Source organism: Macaca mulatta, chromosome 15 (assembly GCF_049350105.2).
Source record: "Macaca mulatta isolate MMU2019108-1 chromosome 15, T2T-MMU8v2.0, whole genome shotgun sequence".
NCBI classification, from domain to species: domain Eukaryota; kingdom Metazoa; phylum Chordata; class Mammalia; order Primates; family Cercopithecidae; genus Macaca; species Macaca mulatta.
Genome location: NC_133420.1, coordinates 3,342,182 through 3,365,077, shown reverse-complemented (window position 1 = coordinate 3,365,077; position 22,896 = coordinate 3,342,182).

Here is a 22,896-nt window from a genome sequence, read left to right as displayed (position 1 = left end):
AGGAAGGATATTTGAGGAGGGCATAGTCTCAAAAACATGCTTAATTTTCACAGTTGTGATTTGCATGATAAAGCTGTCAGGACTGTGACCTTCTTTTGTTATCTTATTTTTATTTTTAGATCCTTGGGAGGAAGTTATTTAGTGATTACTTATAATTGTGAAAATAATGTAATGATTACAGAATCTCATTAGAATAAATATTATATTTTCTGTTCCTTATGTCAATGAAATCATCTTAATCCAGGCCGATGTTGGCAGGAATTGTCACGTTTAAAATGGGTAAGATATTTATGTGATGTGACGACCTCCCGTATTGTCTCTGGAACATATCAGAACTTTCATCTCAATTCTCACTTGTTGACACCCTACCCTGTTTTGTAATTATTCGTTTGCATCAGAATTTTGAATCCACGTACCTGAGATGATACTTACATATGCATGTACGCATGCATGTGTGTGCATGTGTGTATGCGTGTGTATGTGCGTGTCCACGTGTCCATGTGCACGTGTATATGCATGTATGTGTGTGCATGTGTACGTGTGTATATGTATGTGTGTATATGAGTGTACGTGTATGTGCATATGCGTGTGTATGCATGTATGTGCGTATGTGTGCATGCATGTGCGCTCATGCACACACGTGTACATGTGCATGCACGTGTGCACGTGCATACACGTGTATGTGTGTATGTGTATGCACATATGTACACACGTGTGTACATGTATAGGTACGTGTATGCATGTGTATGCATCTGTGTGCACACAGATATACCTTTTCCTTTCATACAGGCTGTTTTGAGTATTGCTGTTAGGCAGTGACAATTTTCTGTTTCCTCAGTCAGAAAATGGGTAGCTCATCATTAATAAAGATGAGCATTCAACATCAGGAATAACTAAATACAAATGAAATTGTCATATTAAATAAATAAATTCCAAAACAAAGGCAATGTTCTGTACTATGTGTTCACATTGAACTTTCTTATAAAAATTGGTGTGAATGTTTCCCACTTATTGGAAATCACATGACTAGTTTAAGCCAAAACGTGGAATATTAATTAATTCTATTTTCAGATCACTTTTGCATATTTATGATTGATCTGTTCTGCTGTTCTGGAAGCTCTGAAAACCACTCTGTCTTACTCTAGCTGATGCCACGGTTGTGAGAATTCAGGGAAACAAGGTGTTTGCCAGTTTAAGTATTTTAGATCTCAAACTGCCTCTTTTCTGCATCATAAACCAGTCTTAAAGAAAGACATAGTGTGACTTGTAGTGGATTATGTCAGTTTTATTTTCTGTGGCTGAATCATCACTCTACGTTGTGAATTAATGTTATTTTTCAGATCGTCTTCATAACACAGGGAGGTTCTCCAGTGTTGAGTGCAGGTTCAGTGAAAGTACTAACACTGTTACTACGGACTTAAACAGACTTGTTTTCTGAGGTGATAACCTTGGAGTCAGGCATTCAGTGTCCGCCCATCTCTTGGTTCCGAGTTCTCGGTCCCCTCCCGCTCTCCTCCCCCTGTACCCTTACTACTGTCTTACCTTCTTTTTGACTCCTAGGCCCTCGGAAGATGGTGTGTTGGGGGCAGGTGCCTGCTGTGAAACTTTGATAACTTTGGGAGAGAACTTTTTCTTTGGAGCAAGACCCCTCTCAATAAACTTTCAGTAGCCTGAGTATCATCTGTTGTGTGAACTATTTGTGGAAAATGTTCAGCATTTTTCCTTGGATTTTGACTGATCTTTCTCCACCTGCCAGTTTCTTCTCAGTTTGCCATGTCTGTACCCTCACCAACCCGTTCCAGCCCTGGTTACGTGTAAAGTATTTGAAGCAGAACTCTGCAGATGAGAGAGTGTGTGTCACCACCCCGAGTTCCCTTCCTGGCCTCTGAGTGTCGGTTGTGTTTTGTTCCGAGGGACGACTCTGAGGCTCCTGGCCCCTGTTTTGGAGCACCCCACAGCAAAGTGGGTGTAAAATGAAAAATGGGTTTATGCTGTATTATTATAATTCATAGAGTAGATGATAAAAATGCTTGAATCTGAACAGCAGCTGAAAATGAGGACATGGTACCAGTTTGAATGTTGGACGACTTTCTTGAAAAAAGCTTTCATCAAATTTAGAAACTGTGCGTGTGCTGTTTTCTATTTCATACTTAGAATCTGTATAGTGTGTGTTGTATGAATGTGTTGTATGAGTGTGTTGTGTTGTATGTGAGTTGCAGGGGTTGTATGTGTGTTGTATGTGCATATTGTGTTGAGTTGCACTTATTGTATGTTTGAGTGTTGTGTGTTGTATGAGTGTGTTGTACGTGTATTTGTGAGTTGCATGCTTTGTATATTGTATGAGTGTTGTGTGTTGTATGTGTGTATGTGTATGTCGTATATGAGTTGCATGTATTGTGTGTGATGTATGAGTGTTGTGTGTTGTATCAGTGTGTTGTACATGTGTTTATGTGTTGCATGTGTTGTGTGTTGTATGAGTGTTGTGTGTTGTGAGTGAATTGTACATGTATTTGTGTTGAGTTGCGTGTGTTGTGTGTATGTTGTATGTGTTATATGTTGTATGAGTGTTGTACGTGCATGCTGTGTTGTGCGTGAGTTGCATGTGTTGTATGTGTTGTATGAGTGTATTGTATGTGTATGTTGTGTTGTGAGTTGCATGTATTGTGTGTACATTGTATGAGTGTTGTGTTGTACGAGTGTGTTGTACGTGCATGTTGTGTTGAACGTGAGTTGCATGTGTTGTACGTGAGCTGTATGAGTGTGTTGTATGTGTATGTTGTGAGTTGCATGTATTGTATGTATGTTGTATGAGTGTTGTGTGTGCATGTTGTGTTGTGAGTTACGTGTGTTGTGTGTTGTATGAGTGTTGTGTGTTGTATGAGTGTGTTGCATGTGCATGTTGTATGTGAGTTGTGTGTTGTGTGTGCTGTATGAGTGCATTGTTCATGCGTGTTGTGTTGTATGTAACTTACGTGTGCTGTATGTGTGTATGAGTGTGTTGTACGCACATGTTGTGTTGTGAGTTGCATGTATTGGTTATGTGTCGTATGAGTGTGTTATAAATGCACATTGTGTTGTGAGTTGCATGTATTGGGTATGTGTTGTATAGGTTGTGTGTGTTTGTGTGCAGTGTGTGTTGTCAGTGTTGTATAAGCACATTGTACATGCGTGTTGTGTTGTGTTGCATGTGAGTTGCATGTTGTCAGTGTGTGCCATGTGAGAGGCGGGGCATCCACATGACTGCTCCTCAGTGAGTCCTGCCTTGCAGCCCCTTCGAGCTTGTATCTTCCCGAGCAGCCTAGAAGCAGCAGCCTGTTTGCCTCTGCCCCTCCCCAGGAGACCTCAGCCAGGTCCTGTGCTCAGCCCCCCGCTGGGCAGTCTGCCTCTCTTGTCTCTCTCTCTTCTCTCTCATCGTCCTCCTGCGCCTCCTCCTTCTCGGGACCTGCATCCTTCCTCTGTGCTTCCTGGCAAGCCACACCTGGGACGTTGGAGTTCAGGCTGTCCTCCAAACCGTTTGCTCCTCTCTGAAGAGCGCCCCCCCTTGACTGGCCGTGAGCAGCTGGAGTGGATTGCAGGGAAGGGAGGTGGGTGTTCCTGTAGAGACGCCAGGGTCTTACCTGGGGAGAAGGGAGCCTGCACTGGGCAGGCCGCCCTCCTGAGGAAGGGGATGGGGTGGGAGGAGGCTTTCGTGGACAAGGGGCCCACCTCCTGCCCTCCTTCCCTCTATCCCAGTCTGTTGTGAGGGAGGGCGGGACCCTAGGTGATTTCTATGCAGATCTTCAATTATCCACGCTGTGAAACAAATACTTCTGTTTTTAAGATCAGAGGAAATCTCCTTTGTTTGTCTGCCTTTTATTTTATTTTACGTTATGTTTTTTTGAGAAGGAGTTGCCCAGGCTAGAGTGCGGTGGTGTGATCTTGGCTCACTGCAACCTCCACCTCCCAGGTTCAAGCAATTCTCCTGCTTCAGCCTCCTAGGTAGCTGGGATTACAGGTGCCCGCCACCACATCTGGGTAATTTTTGCATTTTTAGTAGAGATGGGGTTTCACCATGTTGACCAGGCTGGTCTCGAACTCGTGACCTCAAGTGATCCACCCGCCTTGGCCTTCCAAGGGGTTGGGATTACAGGCGTGAGCCACCGTGCCCGGTCTGTCTGCCTCTTAGTTAGAACCTGTGCATTTTATGTTTTACATTTCACTTTTCTGGGTCAGAACAGTAGTGTTTCTTTTTCGTAGTGTTGCGATGAATGTCCTTTACGATTAGGAGACTGGGTTGGCTGCCCACTGGAGAGTGGTATCACTGGGTCAAGGTCACCATCTGCCCCAGCAGCGTCCAGAGTGTTTAGAGTCTTTCCTGGACGTAGACACCCTTTTGTCTGACGTTCAGATAAAACCAATCACTGCATTCAGTTAATCAAAGAGGTCAGAGCTGGGAACCGTTAGTGCACATCCACCTCTCCCGAGGGTGTTCACGCCTCTTCCACGCGGGGCTAGGCTGCTGCTGAGCATGGTTCTGCTGGCTGTGGCTGTGGCCTCTTTCCTCAACCACAGCCATCGCAGGCCTGCCACAGTTTTTATTCTTCTAGAAGAGAATAGGCAACACAAGAGAAGCAAGGTATGTTAGATATGAAACCGTTAAAAATTATTTCCTCAAACATTGTATATATTTTTTGCTCACACCTAATTTGATAGCAATTTTAAAAAGATTAAAATGAAAAAAAAATTCCCCTATATTAAGTCTTTGAAAGGCATCCAACTTAGTTTTCATACAATTATTGACTCTTTGGAGTCATACTTTATTGGTTTCAGTAATGTGTAAGAAATGCACCAGCATAAACAGATTTAGGAGCAAACAGCAGCTTCGTAATTATAGTTCAGCTCGTGGGGCCCAGCTGTGGGGGTGCAGCCTGTGCCTGCCTGTGCACCAATAGGGCTGGTCACCTTGAGCATCTGGGAGTGTCTGGGTAAGTGAGGTCTGGGCAAGGCAGCATCCACACACCTGCGTAGTTCTCACTTTGTCCACGTTATCCGACAATGCCACAAAATTATCAAGTAAGTGTTCTCCAAGCGCATATTCAGTTAGTGTTTGGAAAGTGCATAGGTACCTCATACAGCACCTTTAAGAGGAACTAGGAGCCCAGGAATGAGAGCGGGTGTGAGACCTGTACTCTCTTTGCATAGATAAAATATGCATGTGCATATCTGAGGCCAGAAAGTTAGATTGGGGCCAGAATGTGGAAGTCCTTACCTGTGGGATACTAGGGAACCACTGAGGGTTTCGGAGAGAATCGTGTCTCTGATGTGCGGCATGCCGTGGAGCCGGGGGGTGACAGGGCAGGCTCATGCAGGGCACTCGCTGTGGCCGGAGGAGGAGAGAAGGCAGCCAGTGAGCTGAGCAATTCGGTGCCTGGGTCAGGAGGGGAAGAGGGAGTACAGGAAGGCGGATAAAGCTGCGAGTCTGCACCCCGAGGTCGCCGTTGCGCTTTGCCGGAAATCAGGAGAAGCAAGTGTGGACCTGACTCAGAGATACTTAGAGACACCACTGCAAGCTGCAAGTTTGGAAATACAGGAGGAGGCTTGGGGGAAATCTGGAGCAGGGAGCATTTGGGAGCCTCTTAGGTAGAAGTGCACGTCAAGTAGCCAGCGTGTGAGGCGTGCATGTCTGGAGAGAGGAGGCCAAAGGAAAGCCCACATTTGGAAATGGAGGAAGGGTTGGAAGACCCAGAGAAGGCCCTGCTTAGAGTCCAGAGAAGAGCTGGATGGCGCAGTTCACGAAAGCCCAGAGCCGAGAGTTTCCAGGAGAAAGTCCCAAGTGTTGCTGAAAACCAGGGGGCAGGACTCCAGTTGGAGCCTGTGAGGGGAGCCTGGCGGCCCTGATCCCTGAGAGCAGCCAGAGCCTGGGTGTCATGGTGGAACTGGGTGGGAAGTGAGTGCAGGAAGCAGGTGGAGATGGTCCTTCAAGGCCTGGTGCTTCACACAGGTAGCCAGCTGTGGACCGAGACACAACTGGAGAGGGGCCTGAACCCAGAGCATCTCCAGGTGGAGGAGGGAGCCAGGAAGGGCAAAGGTATCCGGAAGAAAGGTGGCAGGCATGGAGCCAGGTCCCCAGGGAGGCTGCAGTCTTCTTTCCCTGTTCATGGACTGGTTGTTGGTTATTTTGAGTTCTCAAAGTCGTCCACTCGGTGCGGTCCAGAGAAAGTTCCCAGGGTCTCAAGCCGGAGCAGGCCTTGTGCTTTTCCGAACACTGTGCGTGTTGACTCAGGGTTACCGTCAATGGCTAATTCTAGCGTGTCTTTTGTTGAAGTCTGCAGAAGAGCCTCAACCAGCACCGGCTTTTGAAGAACTTAGAAAACTTGTGTTCTTCTGATTCTGGGATTTTTGCCTGAAATGCCTCGTATATTTTTGGCTAGGTGTTGTTAGCACTTGTGTTACAGCATTTGGAGCTCTGTAGTTTTGTGATGTGCTAGCTGTGAGGATGTTTAAAATTAGATTCCTAGAAATCAGGTTATAGGAGCTCTCGGCCATGCTTCATGGGTTATGTTTTGACCCCTCATAGTGGACCCCGTTGCAGTGGCTATTCTTAGTATTTGTGGAACACCTGACTGGTGATGCTAGGAGAATGTGATTTGTTTTCTTTGTAAGTCTAAAGTCTAATGACCTTGTAGAGTCTTTATACCCATCTCTTATAAATCAGCTTTAATATACTTGAAAATGTCCTCATTGTGCCCTTGAAAAGCAGGCTCACATTTTAAAAGTCATCCTTTTAAAATCCTTTTCTGCAGCCTGTGCCCTTTGTCTGTTTTGTTACCTTCACTGCAACATCATGAAACAGGGACAAGGGCTAGAATCTGTTTCATACACAGAACTTGAAACAGGGACAAGGACTAGAATCTCTGTTTCATACACAGAGCTGAACTGTGCTGAGCGACCTGCTATGCTGACGTCTGTTTCTGTCATGAGAGGGAACCCAGGCCTCTTGACTTTTCCTTTTGTACATTTTCAAAAAGAATATTTTTTCCTCTCTTGGGTCCATTCCATTGTGGGATTCTCTCCTAAGGCTGTTTCTTTGCGTTCCATTTTGACAAGTATGATTTAGTTTCCGAGATGATGAAAGGGCAGTGAAAAGGCCTGGGAAAGAGAAAGCAGGAAGAGAAGGAATTATCTCATGATTTCAGTCAGAAGGAAATCACTCAGACAGAAACGCTATTCCAAGTGGGTCAGATCCCAGGAAGTGGGATTGAATAAGTGACATGGTATCGCACAACTCTGTTTTACATTCTTGCTGTTGCCAGGGGTAACGAAAAGAACGAGTATATTCATTCCGAGGTCAAATATATATCTTTGCTGACTCTGACTATAATTAGCAGAATTCGTTCAGTTCAAGTTTGAGAATACCTTTACAGAAGAGGGTCTTCGTGCCCATGTGCCTATTTCTATTTATATGTTCACACGTATTGGAGTATAAATGTGTGTGTGCTGTGTGTGAGACCTCATTATTTGAAACAAGAAATGTGCAGTAGAGCTTGTTAATTACGGGAAGGTACATTTGGGGGATAAACCACTTTGTTTAGAATTGAATAATGGGGTCTTTGAGGGATGTATATAAGTATGTGTGTTTGCATTTATGTGTATGAAAGTGTATATTGCATGTATATGTGTTGTGCATGTATGTGTGCCTTTGCGTGTAATGTACATGTGCATGCATGTGTATATGTGTGCATGTGTATTTGTGTTGCATGTATGTGTGTGCATGTGTTACATGTTTAGGCACGACTGCACATATGTGCAAGTAGGCATGAATGGATGCTCATGTGTATATAGTTATACATGTATATTTGTGCATGTTATGTCTACGCATTTACATATGTATGTGTGTCAGAATGTGTACGTATATGCATGTGTGTTTGAGTGTTGTGTGTATGCTTGTGCGTGTGTGTTTGAGTGTTGTATGTTTGTGCGTGTGTGTTTGAGTGTTGTGTGTATGTGTATGCATGTGTTATGTGGTGGTATTATGTGATTATGTGAATGTGTGTGCATGTGTGAATGTATGTATTGCATGTAGGTGTGCGTGTCCATGTGTATGTGTGTGTGTGATATGTGTCTGTGCATGCATGCATGTGCACATTTGATTTGTGAATCCTCTCTGGGAGGGGCATGTTCCTGGAGACAGTGCATGGGATCCTCCGCTGTCCTCTCAGGGAGAGAGACATTGTGAAAGTTCGAGCCATTAGGTAAACATGCCTGATGTTCTATAAAATATATATTTAAATATACCACTGGGGTTAAATATATGTTAAATGGGTGCAAAGCTGTTATATTGCATTAAAAGTCATGTTAGTACTTCCTGGTTAAAGGCTTTGTGAATGATTTCCTGTACATGGGACATAATACACCACACAGAATTACAGCGGGTCAATGGTATTTGCCAGGAGGTCTGGCTTATGATTGGTATTTCTAGTTGCAGACATGCAGGTTGAGCTTTGCTGGACTCAGAGGAGGGTCATTGACTCTGCCCACTGAATGATACCAGCGTCTCTGCTGCTTCCTTTTTGTGCCGGCTTCCCAGAGCTGGGACAGACAGCTGCTCTCAGACGCATTGTACTTTTCTCTCCATAAAAATCTGCAGCATTTGTTAGCAGTCCAATAGCAGACCGAGTGGCAGGTCCAAGGGCAGGTCCAGCGTCAGGTCCAGCATCAGGTCCAGCGGTAGGTCCAGCATCAGGTCCAGGAAGAGGTCCAGCGGCAGGTCCAGGGGCAGGTCCAGCGGCAGGTTCAGCCAACTTTCCACATGGCCCATGTGAAAATGTACCCTCTCCCTTCCATTTTTTAAAGCAGTAGTTATTAGTAGAGCCTACTGCCATTTCTCCTTGAGCTCCTCACAGTGGATGGTAAGCATTTGCTTTATTAAAGCAAAGTTCCGTGCTCTTTGTGCTAAGTCTCCTCTGCCTTTCTGTGAGAGGCTAGAATTGGGATTGACCCTCAGCTGTGCCAGAGCCTTGGTACCTGTCTCAGTTCTGGAATCTATTCTGTGCTTGTTGCCTTCCATCCACCGACAGCCGTCTGTCTTCCTGTCACTCCTTCAACACGGAGTCCAGCAGAGTGCACACAGGTGAGCCTGTGTGAATGCTGGTTTTGTAGGATCTTATCGGGACCTTAGTCATCTTTTCACTAGGAAACCAGACACTGCAAAGGACTTAAAGAAAAGCCCAAAGAAGCCGTATCAGTAGAATCATAGAGACAGAATCCTACAACCATAGGAAATGGCATTGATTATCATGAAATGTGCATTTATGTGAGGCATAGTAAAACATCACATTTCTTACTGGGTAAGAGCTTGGAAAAGAGATTATGAAAGTATAACTGACTCTACTCTTGTATCGTGGAACATGGTAAAATGATGCAAGGTATTGTATAGAATGGAACAAACAGAATAGAATTATATAGAGTAGCGCAGAATAGAACAAATAGCATAATGTTATATAGGGTAGCATAGAATAGAAGAAACAGTGTAACATTATGTAGTATAGTATACAATAGGAAAAATCGTATTACATGGTCTAGAATAGAACAAGTGGGATAGTATTGTAGAGTATTCAGTTGAACTAATGACGTAGTATTGCATAGCATAATACAATCTAGATTAGAACACACAGCATAGTATTAATATTACGTAGTGTGGTGTGGAATAGTAGAGTCGCATGGCACAGAACAGAGAGGATAGTGTTCTGTAGCACTGATGCAGGAGTTTTGCTCTTTAGCTCAGCTGGGTCCAGGTTCTTGTCTAATGACCAGGAAGAAACAGGCACGGGGACATCGAAGAGTGAGTGCAGTGGAACTCGTTAAGCTAAAAGTTAAGCTCTCAGCGAAAAGAGGGGTCCTGAGAGTAGATTGTTCGTCGCCCCCTTCCCAGTTGACTACAAGGGCTTTTATGTAGAAGCTGATGGGGCTGGGCTCGCTGTCTAAGGAGCAAATATTCACCCCATTCCCTCGTGTGCATGGGGACCCTTAGTCTGCTGTGAGCATGTTTAGGCGAGCCCCCCGTGCAAGTCCCCCTATCTGCACAAAACATGGACTGGAGGCTCTCTGGGACCCTTCCCTTACTGTCTGCCTACAGCAAGCTGGCTAACTCCTTTCTGTATAGAAGAAAATAGAATAGAATAGAACAGATAGTACAGTATTTTATAGTATGGAGTGAAGCTGTAGTATTCTATCATAGAGAATGGAATAGTATCGAATAGAACAAACAGATCGTACTAGTGTAGTATAGAATAGTAGCCTCATGCAGCACGGAGCAGGGTTGTGCTCCCTATGTACAGAGTGTAACCACCAGGAGAGCGTTCTTCAGTGGGGCGTCACTGGCCCTTCATATTTCTTTGGTTCTGCGGAAATGAGGAGAGGGAGTTAAGAGAGGGGGAGGAGGTTGGCTTTCTTACTTTTAAGGCGCTCATTACTTCTTGGGGATCATTTGATGGTCCCCTTTGGTAGTATTCTGTGAAGCAGTCTCTGTACTCTGTGTAGGGTGAAATGTGGGGCAGTCTGTGGACTCTGTGTAGGGTGAAATGTGGAGCAGTCTGTGGACTCTGTGTAGGGTGAAATGTGGGGCAGTCTGTGGACTCTGTGTAGAGTGAAATGTGGGGCAGTCTGTGGACTCTGTGTAGGGTGAAATGTGGGGCAGTCTGTGGACTCTGTAGGGTGAAATGTGGGGCAGTCTGTGGACTCTGTGTAGGGTGAAATGTGGGGCAGTCTGTGGACTCTGTGTAGGGTGAAATGTGGAGAAGTCTGTGGACTCTGTGTAGGGTGAAACATGAAGCAGTTGAGAAAGGATGAAGTCAGAAGTAGCTCAGCAGAGATGCACCAACTCTTACCTGGGAGACTGTGGAGCAGTCTGTGGACTCTGTGTAGGGTGAAATGAGGTGTTTTATGTAAATAGTTGTCTCATGCCTGGCACATGGCAGAGCCTCCGTGGATCTTGCCGTCATGAACCCTCTGATAACTTCTCTACAGTGCCCTCCACACTATAAATACCACCCATTGTGGGAAGTCCGGGCCTTTTCAAAGGCTGGGTTTCATTTTAACAAAATTGGAATGCCCTGCATATTTGGAATGGCCAGATCATCCTGCACTTTTGACTTCACCTGTCCAGCTAGGTACACCTCCCTGCGTGCTGCCAAGGTTTACGGCGGAATTCCCTGACGCCACTACCCTCACTGCCTGCACCTGAATCTGCTGTGGGGTCATTTCCTTATTGGACTTGTCTGGGGACCTCCTGAGGGGTGGATGGGTGAGGACTGGGTTATCTGGGGAAGGTGTTCATGGCATTCCTGTTTGCAGTCTGTGTCTCTGTTGGAAGAGATGCTTTTAGCACATCCGTTAATCCAGACGTGATTAGCAAGGAGTGTCTCTCCCAGGTAAGAGTTGGTGCATCTCTGCTGAGCTACTTCTGACTTCATCCTTTTTTAAGTCTGTTACAAAGAGAACTTTGGTTTCTCAAGGTTTAAGAATTAATGTCAAAGAGCAATTTAGTGTTCTTTTTGAGTCACCAGCCTTGCTGTGGATGATCCATGAGTCCTTGGTGGTTAGGGCCACAGCACAATCGGTGGGCCGTCTGTTCCCCACCCTGGTGGATACTTTCTCACCCAAAGAAATGTATTCTGTTAACATGTCTCAATTAGAATATTTTAGTAGGAGACAGAGTTATGGCTCTTGTTTTAATTTGTAATAGATGATTACTGTAGCAGGGTCAAGGTTGAGACTTGCAGTGTAGCTCATGGAAAACATTGATTAGAAACACCCAAAATATATCACCAGCTTTGTTGCTGCAGCTCCAAGGGACTAGGAATGCATATATATTTTTTCTTTTGTTATTATTTATTATTTTTATTTTTGAGACAGAGTCTTGCTCTGTCACCCAGGCTGGATTGCAGTGGCATAATTTCAGTTCACTGTAACCTCTGCTTCCAGGGTTCAAGAGAATCTTGTGTCTCAGCCTCCCAAGTAGCTGGGATTACATGTGCCTGCCACCATGCCCAGCTAATTTTTGTATTTTTAGTAGAGACAGGGGTCTCACCGTGTTGGCCAGGCTGGTCTTGAACTCCTGACCTCAAGTGATCTGCCAACCTTGGCCTCCCAAAGTGCTTACATTACACACATGAGCCACTGTGCCTGGCCACCATGATCATTTTAAATGTGGCACTGAATATCTGCCTTTTTTTTTTTTTTTTTTTTTTTAAGAAGTGCAAATGTTACCTCTCACACCTCTATTCTGTTGCTGGCCTGGGCTGGCCAGCAGGGTTCCCAGGCTCGAGGCCATGTCTGAAGTGTTGTTGGACAGTGTGGATCTGTGACCCCTTGGTCTTTGGGGACGTGGGGCACCCCGAGACACCCACAGTCTTTCGAGGGCTTACGGCTCTGTGTGTGGCTGCTATGAGGCAGCTTTCGGTGGGGAGGAAGGAGAGCAGAGCCCATCTGTCCTGGTGCGGAAAATGCCCAAGAAACTAAAGAAATGGTACAAAAAAACATTATCTGCCCTGGTGCCATTTCTGTTAAAAAAAAGAAAAAATTCACTCTGAATGTGGCTCTGTGCTTGAGGAGGATAGAAAATACCTGGAAAGGCGCAGAAAGTGTTCTTATGGGGTCAGCGCTGGGAAGTGGGATGGGAGGCTTGGGAGTGTGTGCAAAGGAGGACGTGGCGTACTTTATTCTTGTTTATTTGGTAGAGCAAGTGATGAAAGTGAAGCTTGAGTGATCAGAGCAGCTCGGCCTGGCCATGGGTAGATCCCAGCATGTCCCGCCTCCCGCCTCCAGCTGCAGCTGTTTCTCAGTCACAGATGAGACAGGTGGCCTGAGGCTGTGGGCCGAGGAGGGGCAGCTCGGTGTCCTGAGCACCTGACTGTCCAGGCTGCTCTTGGGCCAGCCTGAGGGAAGGGGCGGAGGAGAGCTGGGAGGGTGCACAGTGCGTCCTCCTCCCCCGCCCTGGGACTGAGGTAAGCCCAGGCTGCTGTCAGGATGGAGGAAGATGCCCTCAGGACGGAGGAAGAGGCCGATGGAGTTTGGTCAGCAGCCAGTGTTGTCTTTCCCACAGGGCTTACGCAGTGCGCCAACTCGCAGGAAAACACTCTGCTTTAGTTTTTAAATTTTGCTCATTCTCTTTATCGAGCTGGTCATGATAAGATTTGGATATTGTTGGTAGGAATCAGTGTCAATTGCATACAGTTGACTCTTGTCCAACACAAGCTTGAGCTTTGCGGGTCAACTTATAGGTGGATTTTTTCAACCAAACTCAGGGAGAAAATACAGTGTTCTGCCACGTGAAACGCATGTTGGCGGGCTGATTCTTTGTACACGCAGAAAATACAGCGTTCCTGCCATGTGAAACGCGTGTCGGAGGGCCGACTCTTTGTACACGCAGGTTCGGCAGGTCCACCTGTGGGGCTTGAATGTGCCTGGATTTGGTGTCCATGGGGTCCTGGAACCGACTCCCTGAGTCCAGCGAGGCTGGCCCCGGGATCGACTCCTTGAGGACAGCGAGGCTGGCCCCGGGACCGGCTCCCTGAGGACAGCGAGGCTGTTTCTAGTAGCAGGTGGTTTATTTTGTGTTTTCCCCCTGGCTCCACACCCCGTTCTCAGAGACACGGCTGTCACAGGGGGACCAGCTGGGGCAGGGGAAGAATGGAGGGCACCTGGTAGAAGTGGCCGTGGACTCTCTTAGGAACGATAACCGTGACACCTACCGTAGACGAAGATGTTGTTGGTCTGCACTCTTCTCGTGTTGGTCTGGGGCATACAGTGGCCGTGGGCTGGTGTGGTCCACAGCCCCGGGCTCCGTGGTCCCTGACCCTGAAATCCCATCCGGTCCTGTGTCACCTTGGGCCAGCTGTCTCCTGAGGGGAAGGGAACAGGGAACAGCCCTCCCCGCATGGCCTCCCCAGCACCACCCACCCCCAGGACCTCCAGTGTTGACCCTGCTGGGGGCTCCTCTCTCCTGGGGGGACCTTGTCCCAACAAGAGGACTCCATGGGCTGCAGGAGGTGTCGAGCTATTTTCTCTCCTGGAACTGGGTTGCTGGCAGCTCCCAGATGCAGGAGGAAAGGCTCAGAAGTGCCTTCATAATAAGGAGTTGTTGACGTGAACTTTGGACAGCAAACACTGCTTACATTTCCTTTTCCATTTTGATGCGTTAATGGTGTGCGGCAACACCGTGACACACGGGGATGCAGGTGATGGGTGACCCCCCCGCAAGGGGGCCATGCACCTGTTTGATAAGAAGGCATGCTTCTCTTACTGCAAATAAAAACTTTTAATGGTTTTCTGCCAGAAAGACCCTGTCTTTATGTAGGATACATAGCGGATCATTTGGCAAGGGATTGGGGATTTGGGGTTAAACTAAAAACAAATTAATTTCATTTTGTAGCACTCTGAACGCATTTGAGTTAATTATTCATTGAGAATTTGAATAGCACACACTGTTCTGACTTCCATTTTCCCCCTAATGAACGGCATTTGCTGTAACATGACAAAACCCTTAGTCTTAGAATTACTGGGTAATGTGGAAAAAGTCAAAGTTGGTTCTCTGTTGTTTTGCTTTAAGGAAATTATATTACTTTGCAGCCACTTAGTTTTCTCCTTTCCAGTAAGAAAAATTGCTTTCTTATTACCTGAAAATTCGTGAAGGTCAAGGGGACACAGGCTGCAGTGCATTAAAAGCCACCATCAAATGTGGACGTGGACCGAGTTTTCCCCTGTTCTCTCCCACCATCAAATGTGGACGTGGACTCAGTTTCCCCCTGGTCTCGCCCATCATCAAATGTGGACGTTGACCCAGTTTCCCCGTGTTCTCGCCCATCATCAAACGTGGATGTGGACCCTGTTTCCCCCGTTCTCTCCCACCATCAAATGTGGACGTGGACCCAGCTTCCCCCTGTTCTTGCTAACCATCAAATGTGGACTTGGACACACTTTCCCTCTGTTCTTGCCCACCATCAAATGTGGGCACGGATTCAGTTTCCCTCTGTTCTTGCCCACCATCAAATATAGATGTGGACCTAGTTACCTTCTGTTCTCACCCACCATCAAATGTGGGTGTGGGCCCAATTTCCTTCTGTTCTTGCCCACCATCAAATGTGGACATGGACTCAGTTTCCCTCTGTTCGTGCCTACCTTGCCACCATGGCTCATTTCACAATCACTCAGGAAAGGAAGAAACATTATTTTTAATAGGCATAAAGGCAGTTGTTTTTAACCTAAGGAACAGGACATAATTCCAGCAACGGAAATGACCAGCCGAGTGGGTCTGTGTGAGGTTTGGAAGAAAAAAAGTATTTTAAGTTCCCCTCTCTGTGTGTGCCCACCTCCCCCAGTTGAGAGTCACAGATTTAATTACTTTAATTTTGAGCTTAAAATAATTTGACAACCTAACAAAAACTACTACAGTCCTATAAAATTCTACTGTGTGTTTGGTTTTTCAGTTGCTTTTCTGAATATGGTAAATGAATGCATTATGAGTTGTTATTTTAGTAATTGCTGTAAAAATTAATGTATGTTATAACCAAGTGTTATAAAGTTAATTTAGCACCAAAGGAAAGCTAAAGCTGCATTGATTTCCCAGTGTAGTTGTGCATAACAACGGCTCCATGAGGCAGGCGCTGTGACCCTGCAGTCTGGTGGGAGCAGGTGCCACCTGGCTGGTGCGTTCGCTGCCCGTCCCCTCTTGCTGCCAGGCAGCTTTGCAGTTTCCAGGCTATGCGGGAGTTGAGGCCGGTGGTCAGTAAGAGACGGTGGGGAGTTGGGTGGTGCAGGTTGACGTGGGGTGGAAGGAGGCGTGGAGAGCCTGGGGAAGCCTGGACAGCAGCTCCGGTACCTGCACAGGGGAGCAGGGTGCAGCGGCACGGGACAGTGAGTAGCTCCCGGAAACAGCCCTTGGGGTTTCTATAGACGAGTCTGTCTTCAGCTCTGCACCCCTTTCCTGCTGAGTCCGGGTGGAGAGTGGAGGCGTCGAGCGCTTGTTTCTCCAGGTGAGGGCCCATCGGACACAGCCAGTGTTTCCTGGAGTCCCCTCACCTGGGAACGTGCCCCTGCTCTTTTCAGAACAAAACAAATCTTAGTTAAACTTGACACATCACCTTTCCAGAAGGTGTTTAAGTCTGTATGCCTGTTAAGTCACCTAACTTTAAAGAGTAATGATACAATATGCTTCTTTTTAGGGGAGAAAACCTAGCTGATTTAAAAGATAAAATCAGAGGTTGGGGTCGCAGCATTTTGGAGGAGACTTGGTTTATGTCCTAGTGGGCAGCAGTGTTTCCTCAACTATGGTGTTTGCTCTATTATTACATTACAGAGGTGACACTTCAAACATAAGGAAATGGAAGTCAAAACAGCCCCCCCCCCCATTCAGAGATAAACGTTATCAACATATTCATGCACTTCCTTCTGCTGTTTTTGCTCTTCACTTTTTATTTTAAGGCCACGTTCGTAGGATGGATATATAATTGTTTATGGTGACTTTAAAAGCACCTTTCTTGCTAAAAGGAGTATTTTTTCAGTCTGGAAAATTTAGACAACATGTTTTGTTTAAAACTTAATTATAATACCACCGTGAAGTCATCAATGTTTTTATACATTTTCTTGGTCTCTTTATGGACTTAATAGATACAATTTAACAAATTGGAAATAACGTAATTTTATGCATAAAATGTTTCTTGGCATTAGAGATGGAGCAGAGAGGAGGCACAGGGCTTCCCGCTGGCTGAGGTCCTCCCAGGGTGTGACCAGCAGCCTCCCAAGTTTAGGGTCTGCACGGAGTAAGATTTCTAAATTGCCTTACACCACAACCCCTGCAGCCACGCATCCCTTTGATAAGGGGGTGTACTCTGATAGATTTTTCAAGACAAGAGTTTGCTGGATCTGAGGCTGTTTCAGCTGCTTCTGGAGACGGCAGCTCTGGGACGTTTGTGCCAGCTCTCCCTCAAGACCCCACGGATGCCACATCCTCATCTTTTGGAACCCAGTGTTGTAGAGGAGAAGTCTGAAGCCAGTTTGATTTTTGCTTCTTGGTAGGAAACTGATGTTTTCAGGCTTTTCCCCTTTATTTCCATAATGAAGATGATGTCCCACCTCATCCAGAGGTGTGTTTGTTACCTTGTCGGGAATGTCCAGCCCTTATGTGCCCCTTCAGGTCCTCGGTCCCTTTCTCAACTTCCTCGCAATCCTCCCCATCTCATCCATCTTCACTGTATGTAATTCTGTTATTTTTTTCATTTTTGTGCTCACTTTCCCATGCGACTTTTGTTCTTGTTTCACAGATGCCCGTGCCAAACTTTATGTCTGGGGCTCGAGGGTCGTGTTTTATTCTGTCTGCCTCTGCATGTACTTTTGAGAAGTGGGGTTGGAGGTTGCCCCCCAGGTGCTGTTTCAGCTGGACCTGCCCAGACTCTGTGAATTGGAGGCGTCGGGCAAAGCCCATGTGGCTCTATGGTGGGCCGTGTTGCTGAACTGTACATCTGAGGTTTGGGGGCCGTGTTTCATTCTGTCTGCCTCTGCATGTACTTTTGAGAAGTGAGGGTGGGGGTTGCCCCCTGGGTGTTTCAGCTGCACCTGCCCAGACTCCCTCAAGTGGGAACGTCGGGCAGAACCCGTGTGGCTCCACGGTGGGCTCTAGTGCTGACAGAGCAAGAAGCCGCACTCCCAGGACGTGCTTGCAGCTGTGGGCAGGACTGGGATTGTGACAGGATCATTTCCTTCTCTAAAATACATCTCAACTGTTATCCAGAGGGTTGGCTGCAGGCTTTCAACAGCTTCACTCTTCTTAGTGACCAGGAGACAATTCACTAAACAGAGTTGCCGTCAGGGTTTAATTAGGAATTTCTGCGAGTGGCTGGCGGTACAGCTCCCTCTGCAAGCCTCCTGCAGCCTCCCCGTCCCCACTCTTGGGCCCAGCCACCTGCATTGGTCTGTGGAGGCTGCACATTCTCTGTTCTCCTAAGGGGCTCCTGGACTTCGGGACAGCCTTGGTAAGTTGATGTGTAACTCCCAGTCTCTTCTCTCTTTAAGTAAGTACGTTCAGGAACCCTGATCTTCTAAATTGTTTCATCTTTGTAAAACAGCCACAGTTTCCTAAGCCACCTTGTGTCTGAATGTGAATCACTTGTTATTTTTCACTGCAGAATGAACAGAACTGGAATCATAAGATTTAGAAGGTGATGAAAAGACAGAGGTTAGCGTATTCCATTTTCTCACCTTTTCCTTACACTTTTTCCTTAAATGCACCCCTCGTATGTCTGTGAAGTTCTTCCCAATTCTGTAAAGTCACTCCATCCTCAAGTGGAACATTTGTGAACAGTAACAAGTATTGATGTGTACACCTCTGCAACCCCGCTGGAATTAATGCTTTTTATTTATGAATGGATGGTCATCAGATGGCCAGAGGGATTCCCTGTGAATTGCGGGGGTCCTCATGCCTGCTTGTGAGTGACATGCACATGGCGAGGGCTAGGGAATCTGAGTCTCTGTGATTCGAGTAGTGACATCGTTTACGCAAGGCAGGTGGATGACTCTTTGAGCTTGGCATGCTCCTGGGTGGCACAGCACAGCTGACATGGAGTGGGGCAAGGGCTTGTTCCACGAGTTTCTGTGTTGTTGTTGTTGTTGTTGTTGTTGTTGTTGTTATTTTTTTTGAGATGGAGTCTCTCTCTGTCACTCAGGCTGGAGTGCAGTGGCGCGATCCAGGCTCACTGAAAGCTCCACCTCCCGTGTTCACACCATTCTCCTGCCTCAGCCTCCCGAGTAGCTGGGACTACAGGTGCCCACACCACACCCTGCTAAATTTTTTGTATTTTTAGTAGAGACGAGGTTTCACAGTGTTAACCAGGATGGTCTCGATCTCCTGACATTGTGATCCACCCGCCTTGGCCTCCTGAAGTGCTGGGATTGCAGGCGTGAGCCACCGTGCCTGGCCTGTTTTTGTTTTTTTGAGATGGAGTCTTGCTCTGTCATCCAGATTGAAGTGCAGTGTCATGATCTAGGCTCACTGCAACCTCCACTCACTGCAACCTCTGCCTTTCAGTTCGAACAATTCTCTTGCCTCAGCCCCCCTAGTAGCTGGGATTACAGGCATGTGCCACCATGCCTGGCTGATTTTTGTATTTTTAGTAGAGACAGGATTTTGCCATGTTGGTCGGCTGGTCTTAAACTGTTGGCCCCATGTGATCCACCCGCCTTGGCCTCCCAAAGTGCTGAGATTACAGGCATGGGCCACTGCACCCGGCCCTGTGTTTGACTCTTAAATCTTCTTTTTCTTTTTAATATTTCTGTTTCTGGACGGCCACTCAGTGGATATGGAGGAAGAGTTCACAGATGTCCGTATTACATTTCTTACTTAAATTAGCCTCCCTTGAACACTGCTATAGGGTACAGATGCATGAAGGGCTGAAAGGGTGGTTGCGTCCCAGTAAGTGTGAGCGTGGAGCTGGTCTGTGAGACCCCGGTGCCAGTGAAGGCACCCGTGTGAGATGGCCTGGGATGGGGGTGTTCAGAGCCCTGACCGTGGCACACACCCTTCAGCTTTGATGTTTCAGGCCATTGCTCTGGTCATCAGTGAGCAGAAGGTCTAACAGCAGTGATATTTATCACTAGCTGTGTTGGCCAGTGTGTTAGGAGGGTGAACCTGTTTGACTTAAGCTGTTTGACGGGTTTGCATTTAAATAGAAAACTGGTGACCTGGTGCCTGGACGCTTGCTCTGTGACTTGCCCTACGTGGCTTCTCCCTCTGGTATGCGTTAGATGAGATGGGCGTGTTTAGGGTGGTGTGGCCCTAGACTAGAAATGCAAACCCTGCCTCACCCCAGATCTGCCCCACCCCAGTGTGACTTTTGGAGGTGGAGGCCCAGCATCCTTCACCTGCCCTCCAGGGTGATGCTGAGGATGCTGAGGTTTCAGAGCGCTGCTTTGTTGGCACTCCAGCAAGTCCTGCTTAAAGAGGCCAGGATCTGAAATGGCAGGTTACCAAATTGTATAGCAGAAAAATAGAAACGTTTCCTTAGAATGGGCGTAGGAAGAAAAATGATTTCCTTCACCATATCTGGAAAAGATTTCAAATTAGCAGGCACTATTTGGAATTATTAGTGGTCTCCTGTATTTCTTATCTTTTTTTTGTTTTTTGGTTTTTCTTTATTTTGATACAGGGTCTCACCCTGATGCCCAGGCTGGAGTGCAGTGGTGCAATCTTGGCTCCCTGCAACCTCTGCCTCCTGGACTCAGGTGATCGTCTCACCTCAGCCCCCTGAGTATCTGGGACTACAGGCACGATACCATACCTGGCTATTTTTTTTTTTTTTTGTAGAGACGAGTCTTGCTATGTTGCCCAGGGTGGTCTCAAATTCAAGCATTTGTCCTGCCTCAGTCTCCCAAAACGCTTCTGTACCCCTGACCCAACAAGGAAGGACAAGAGGCGTGAGCCACACTCCTGGCCTCCTGTCTTTCCTTGTTGGAGCAGGGATGTAGAAGCACTTGCCGCAGCTGACTTGAGTATATCTCGTTTTGCTTTGTTTTCGTCACGGGTAACCTGGCAGTGCTGTGCACCAGTGCTGCTGGCCAGCTGTTTTTTCGATGGACTGGCAGAAAATCAAACTGAGACCCGGGTTCCTTTCTCCCCGGGTACTGACCAGGTGGGAGAGGAAGGACGTTATCTGAGTATCAACTTCATGAGAGCTGGTGGGGAAACGTCAACTTTAAGGTGCCTGGGATCTAAGGCATGGAACCCAGAGTGCAGCGGAACATAGGGGATGTAGCCTTGGGAGCAGAGACGTGCGGGCCAGTGCCCTGGTTCCTGGCAGGTTCTGAGTGCAAGAAAAGGTTAGTGACCCAGCCGAAGTCACGGAGCAACCTGCCAAGACCTGCCTGGATGTGTGGCTGGCATCTGTGCTGGCCCCAAAACTGCCCATTTGGGGATTCCTTGCAGTTTCAGACCCATCTAGGGGTCCGGAGAGGGTCCCAACCATGACCTCAAAGAACGAGGTGTTGCCTTGAGATCCTCCAAGGTGAGGGTAGGAATTTTTTTTTTTTTTTCAATTAGCAATAATTTGTTGTGAATGATCTTGGACCTATTTTCCACTTCTTTGTATAGGAAGAGAGACAGAATAAAAAGTCTCAATGTGCCAGATGCCATGTAATGAAGTCGTGGGGTTAACATTGTTGATTATTATGTAACATCACGTTAAGTGGAACATATTCACACGTGTCCACAGCATGTGCGTGTGCCCAGTCCGATGAGCACGTTGGGTTGGGGTCGCTGCTGGTTCATGCAGCCCCTCTGGGTGGTGCTTTCTCTGTGACTTCCCAACACCTTTGCTGCTGCCTCTGTTGGAGTTCAGCCTTGACCAGCCTTGCTGCCACCAGGTTCTCGGGGCCTGTGCACCCTCTTCCCCGCGCGCACCCTCTACCCCACGTGCACCTTCTTCCTGGGGCACACCCTCGTCTCCGCGAGCACCCTCGTCCTCCGTCCTGTCCACCCGGGGTCTGCTGTGTGTTTCTACTCAGCCCATGCCTGCCTCTTGCTGTGAGCTCAGTTTATTGAGGTGCGGTGAGAAACCAACAGAGGGGAGCAGTGTCCCAGCTTGTCAGGGCAGGAGGGAGCCTTGGGCATCTCTTCCCCAACTCTGGCGACCCACCCTTCGCGATATAGTGCTGGGGAGAGAGGTGAGTTCTAAAGGTAAGACGGCCGTGATTTCCTGAGTCTTAATTACCTAACACTGGGTCATCTGCCATGTCGCCTCATCGAAGGGCACCTCTAGAGACAAAGCAAAGCCTCTGGTGGCCGTGGGCGGGGTGGCCATGCCTGTCTGTGGGTTCTGTAGAACCTACCCAAAGCCCCTCCAGCCGTGGGGATGTTCAGGCACTTGCCGCCTGTAGGAAGTGTGCGTTAGCCACGTGGTAGGTGCGGACGCCTGGAGGGATAGGCACAGGCCCACAGGCGTGGTGAGTGTGGGAGATTTAGCCACGTGGGGACGTGTGGCGGGATAGGCACAGGACCACAGGCGTGGCGGGTGTGAGAGAAAGTGCACAGAGTGCCCAGCAGATGGCGTGTGGTCAGCGGAAGCCGTGAACACAGGCCGGGCTCGGGAGACACATTTGGAAATACACTTTAAGCAACATCAATGGATAATGCTGCGATTTGGTTTCCTCCCGTGGTCCAAAACATGTTCTAGAGATGCCGCTGCTTTGTGTGTACCTGAGACAAGGGTCTAAATGTATTAGGGCCTTGATGTAATCTGTAAGACAGGTACAAAATGCCTATTTCAACGAGGCACTGAACAAGAAAGCGTGCTCTATTCAGTGCAATGAGAATGCTTCATTGTCATAAGCAAAGTAAAATGCCTCCAAGGCGAGCTTGCCATGTGTTTAATGACCTTGGACACGAGCCTCCTAAACCTGCCAGAAAGTGCTTCCAGCGTGGCTTCATGCAGTGGTTTCATGCAGTGGCTTCAGTGGAGAATGTGCATATGTGGCTGATACTGAGAGCTGCGCAGCACCCTCCTGACCTGACGCATGCCCATGTGTGGACCGTGAGCCGGGCAGCACCCTCCCGACCTGACGCATCCCCACGTGTGGGCCATGAGCCGGGCATCCTGACCTGACAGGTCCGCATGTGTGGACCATGAGCCGGGCAGCACCCTCTTGACCTGACGGGTCTCCTTGTGCCCATTGTGGGACCTCCGTCAGTCAAACAAGTGACACATGTCAAACTGAATGCAGGGAGGAGGGTCCAGGATTGCACGCAGGCTCCATGTCTCATCCTTCTGAGGCCTTCTGGGAAGCCAGGAGGGCAGTGGGGTCTTTTGCGTGTTTCCTCCTGGTGGCTATGAATTTGTACCAATGGCTTTTTGCAAAAGGGCCCGGAGGCGGAAT